Source organism: Colobus angolensis, unplaced genomic scaffold (genome assembly GCF_000951035.1).
Source record: "Colobus angolensis palliatus isolate OR3802 unplaced genomic scaffold, Cang.pa_1.0 Scaffold4, whole genome shotgun sequence".
NCBI lineage: Eukaryota > Metazoa > Chordata > Mammalia > Primates > Cercopithecidae > Colobus > Colobus angolensis.
In genome coordinates, this window is record NW_012117376.1 from 12,365,824 (window position 1) to 12,371,204 (window position 5,381).

At 46.3% G+C, this 5,381-nt stretch overlaps 1 protein-coding gene across 1 annotated transcript in view; it reads right to left on the reverse strand.

Annotated features, from left to right (window-relative positions):
* Positions 1-5,196, reverse strand: part of RCC1 (regulator of chromosome condensation 1) — a 55,170-nt gene extending 49,974 nt beyond the window's left edge. The window contains exons 1-3 of the mRNA XM_011955514.1: positions 5,055-5,196; positions 3,320-3,352; positions 2,553-2,629 (exon numbers count right to left, since the gene is read on the reverse strand). The gene's annotated coding sequence lies outside the window, so the exon portion shown is untranslated. The remainder of the gene's footprint in view (positions 1-2,552; positions 2,630-3,319; positions 3,353-5,054) is intronic.
* Positions 5,197-5,381: the final 185 nt, after the last annotated feature.

Below are 5,381 nucleotides of genomic sequence, written 5' to 3' on the forward strand. Positions count from 1 at the left end.
AAAAAAAAAAAAAAAAAAAATCAGAATTGGATACTGTATCCTTGGTTCCTGAGAAGTCAGAAAAGAATGTTATTTAATAAGTGATCATGCCACTGCACTCCACCTAGAGACTCTAAGAAGCTTTTCACAGATATAAACTTCTTTGTCCTTATTACAACCCCATGAGGTAGTTTATCATTTTCATTTTGTGACACGAAATTGAGGCACAGGGGCTAAGTAACTCACCCAGAGCCTCATAAACAGCAAGTGGTGGGATCAGGATTCAAATCCGGACGGTCTAGGACTCCTAAGATGGGCAACCAATACTGTCTGCCTACACAGAGAACGAGGCCAGAGTGCCTGTTCGGAAAGTCTAAAGGGCTATTGCAAGCTGAAGTTCAGCAGAGTGGGACCTGAACACCTACTGACAGCTTTGCTTCAGCTGTACCTTGTAGGTCAATAGAAATTCACTCATTTCCTGCCCAGCACTGCAGTTACCGAACTCCACCTGAGAATATAAATTGAAAACATACTAAAGTCACTGGTTCAGAAAAAAACCTTACTCAGGAGAGATCTATGTAGTTAGAGCAGGACACGAATGGGACTGGGCAGAGATGCATGGGACTGACTTATCTGGCTTCTTCTGAGCAGGGAACTTGATGCTGTTTCTGCAGAGGTGCCACTCCTGGTTGTGGACCTGGACGATCAGCCTTTTGGGTCCTGGGTTTCCCCATGGGAATATGCTGTATTACGCCCCCTTCAGCACTAATATGCTAAGTGCTTACCTAGAGCAGTGCCTGGCACAGGTAAGCACAAATGCAACTGGTTTAGGAAGATGCCTTGAGACTTACTGTCACCAGGCTGGAGCACAGTGGCGCTCTCAGCTCACAACCTCCACCTCCTGGGTTCCAGCATTTCTTCTGCCTCAGCCCCATACAGGTACACACCACCATGTCCGTGTATTTTTGTATTTTTAATAGAGACAGGGTTTCACCATGTTGGTCAGGATATCTAGATGTTGTGATCCACCTGCCTCGGTCTAAGTGCTGGGATTACAGGTGTGAGCCACCAAGCCCGGCTGCATTTAAGATGCCCTCTTCAACACTGCCTCACTCCACTTCCCTTCTAAGAACCAAACTGTATTCCCCCACAATCCTAGCTAGTAACTAGCTTCCATTCTCAGACCAGTCCTGCCCTGAACACCCTGACAAGCAAGCTCTAGTCCACCAAACTCCAATCTCACCCACCTCCCTCAAACCTGTCCCATCAACTTCCAAATGGCTTAATGGCTATCCCATTTCCCCTATGCCAGCAGACAGACTTTACCTTCTAGATGATTCCCTATTAGTTCCCATCCTTCAGGGTACTGAATATTTATGTTGGCAGCCAGTGTAGGGTGCTTGACAAAGTTCCCATTATGACTCATGTCATGAGGCAAGCAATTCTAGCAATCTTCAGGCTGAGGTGCACCAGGTAGCAAAGGCTCACACAACTCAGCTAGGATACTACAACCTCCCATGGCTACCATTGACTTTCCTCCACTACACTGTGGGAAGCTAAAGGATTGGTCTAACAACTCATCTTGCACTCAACCCAGACTTATGGTCCTATTGGTGAGGACCTAATGTCCATTTTCCCAATAACCTGCCAATATAAAGTGAACCCAAGGGGGGCCCACCTGAGACTAGGTTTCAGGGCCTTTAGAACGGAAGCTATCATGCTAGTTTCCTTCAGCAGTTACCATTCAGATTCTTGGCTGATGTCACCAGTCATCTCCATATAAAAATGAACCACAAACATATATAGCCATATTTATTTTAATACATTAACAAAGCAGATTAAGCAATTTGTTAGGTAAATTACAAATACATTAGAAATCACACAAAAGCAAAATACTCAAGGACTTTTAAAATACCCACCAACACTGTGTGCCTTCTGGAATTTGGCGTAAGGCCAGGCAGTCACTTCTCTGGTTCTTAAGGTGTGAACGAGGTGAAAGGAGGTGCAATCAACCAAATGCCAAATTCCGAAGTCCTTTTTTTTTTTTTTTGAGGCGGAGTCTCGCTCTGTCGCCCTGACTGGAGTGCAGTGGCCGGATCTCAGCTCACTGCAAGCTCCGCCTCCCGGGTTTACGCCATTCTCCTGCCTCAGCCTCCGGAGTAGCTGGGACTACAGGCGCCGCCACCTCGCCCGGCTAGTTTTTGTATTTTTAGTAGAGACGGGGTTTCACCGTGTTAGCCAGGATGGTCTCGATCTCCTGACCTCGTGATCTGCCCGTCTCGGCCTCCCAAAGTGCTGGGATTACAGGCTTGAGCCACCGCGCCCGGCCAAATTCCGAAGTCTTTAATACCTAACAGCAGACTCTTAAAAGAGGTATGAGGGCCAGGCGTGGTGGCTTCCGCCTATAATCCCAACTACTTGGGAGGCTGAGATTGCAGCCAAGATTGCGCCACTGCACTCCAGCCTGGGCAACAGAGCAAGACTGTCTCAAAGAGGTATGAAACACACCCCAATCTTTTGCTCTAAGTCTGCCAAAGATTGTCAAAACCTGTTAAAAAAAAAAATCGGTTTACCTACTCTCCCTACTATATAAAGGACCCCAAAATTAAACGTCAAATGCTGAAGTGTGAAGTGCAGACTGTCTTCTTTCCTGAAAGAAAGGAAATAACGATTAGACTCCTGAAGATCCTACTTCAACTTAAAATCTAGTACACTGGACGTGTTTCCTGCATGGTTTGTCTCCCCAGTCATTGTCCACAGGACTCTGGGAAGCTGTAGGAATATGCAGGTGCAGACATAATGCCCAGCTTCATCTCCAACGTTGTGGAAAGGGACTGTACATCATGGGGCAGAGCCCTAAGCTCCCGTAGGCCACTTGGACAGAGCCTGGGGAGAGTGACCTCCCAGGGTATCCACGTTGGAATGCTCATTAGTGAGGAATTGGAGTAACTGATAAATCCAATATGGCTAATCACCCACAGTATTTTCAAGGGCTAGAATCTTTTTCTCAGCTCAGACTACAGATGTAGATAAAGCCAATTAGGCTTCCTACAGTTCACACTAGGTTAACTTTTACTACATTGCACACTTTTAATCAGCTGATTAAAAAAAGCAATTTTTACAGAAGAGTATATGTTGAAGTTATGTCAACATGCCTACAAAAATGCAGCAAAGTTTACATTTGGGTATATCAAACAAAAGTATTGCTCTGAGAATGATTCAATGCCTCAGAGGTAAATAAATACTGACCAACTAAAATAAAGGTCTCTTCAATCCTACTTCCATCACAGAAATCATTGACAAAAGAGCTGATGAGCCAGAAACAATTAGATTTACTTACCAAGTAAGAGTTACTTGGAATCCTTAACAAATCCTGCAAAACAAGGTATTAATCTATTAGGATAGCAAAACACTAATCTTTTTCAATGAGGGGCCTCACAGTATAGCCTGGGGTTGGAGTGCAATGGCACAATCATAGGTCATTGCAGCCTTGAACTCCTAGGCTCCAGCGATTCTGCCTCCAGCTACCTATCATCATGCCTGGCTACTTTTTAGCCGATTTTTCTTAAACACGTATTAAGACTTCAATCCAGATTCAGTGCTCTAGAAGGTTGTTTCCTGCATGGTTTGTCTCCCCAGTCATTGTCCACAGGACTCTGGGAAGCTGTAGGAATATGCAGGCGCAGACTCAAGGCCCAGCTTTATCTCCAACGTTGTGGAAAGGGATTGTACATCACGGGGCAGAGCCCTATGCTCCCCTACGCCACTTGGACAGAGCCCGGGGAGAGTGACCTCCCGGGTGTATCCACGTTGGACAATCAGTGTAATCCATAAGTTTACAGAATCCAATAGGAAACAATTTCATCCATTCATGTCACTACAGATCTTAAACAAGAACGCAAACGAGTTTCCACCCTGTCCACACTGGGGTGTTAAAAAAAAAATCGGTTTCTAGACGGGTAACATGTCATATTCAGCTATTCTGATTACTTTTCAATAGGCAGTTAGTACCATGCGGAAGGTATGGCAGAAACAAAGACAACAATTAGGCCCAGCTATCCTAAATTCAAATCAAACACGCGGGCTCGTTAAATTACCCCCAAATCGGACAGGCACGGTGGCTCACGCCTGTAATCCTAAAAAAGTAAAAATAAAGATGACCCAACTCACAAAAGCACAAGAAAGCAGAATTACGAACAGTATGCTCCGAAACTATGAATTTCAATCTTAGGCCGGGCGTGGCGGACCGCAAGGTAAGGAGTTGGAGAGCGGCCAGGCCAACATGGTTAAATCCCGTCTCTACTAAAAATATAAAAATAAGCCGGGCGTGGTGGTACACGCCTGTAATCCCAGCTACTTGGGAGGCTGAGGCAGGAGAATTGCTTGAGCCCAGCAGGGGTCGCGATCAAGAAAAAAAAAAAAGAAAAAATTGAGAAAATTCTTAAAGGCAAGTAAGGATCCGGAATAAAACTGTGCAATTCCATTGAGAACGACAATCTGCCTACTGAGAGGCAGTAAGCGGTGCACCTTCAGATTCAGAGACTCGGCGGGTCGGCGGGCAGCCCTGCAGGTCCCGAGGTCTCCGTGGCCCACTTCTGGGCCAGGCCCGTCTAACGCGTACATTAGTTGGGACGGATGCCGCCTACGACATCCATATATAGTTTTAAATTATATGATTCTCGGCCAGGCGTGGTGACTCACGCCTGTAATCCCAGCACTTTGGAAGGTCGAGGCCTGTGGATCACCGGAGGTCAGGAGTTCAAAACTAGCCTGACCAGTATAGCGAAACCCTGTCTCTACTAAGAATACAAAAATTGGCCGGGCGTGGTGGCGCGTGCCTGTAATCCCAGCTGCTGGGGAGGGTGAGGCACGAGAATCGCTTGAACCCGTCAGGCGGAGGTTGCACGAAACCAAGATCGTGCCACTGTAGCCCAGCCTGCGTGACAAACCGAGACTCCGTCTCAAAAAAATGAATACATAAATGAATAATATACTATATGATCCTACGGATGCCCGGCTGCTGATTCATAGTATTAGACCCACAACTCCGGTGGCAGGCATCTGATAACACTTACCAAGCCGAAGAACAGACGACCGCGAATCTTGTCTCTAAAAGGGCGAGTGAACGCAAAGCATCCTTATTTAAACCTTACGAAGTGCCCGGAAGTCATGGACTGTATAGTGCGCGTGTGCAGGAGCATGCGCAGTTAGAGAATCGGAAATTCGCGGAGGCTGCTGGGAATCCACTGCAGATTGAGCCCCACACCTTCCTGGCTCGGAGGCTTCTCGCGGTAGTGGAGCCTTCGCGCGGGACCTTGCTGGGGAATGTACGTTACAGAAATAGGTTTGTAGGTATGCAGCTACACAGGACGTTTACTTCTTTTTTTTTTTTTTTTTTTTTT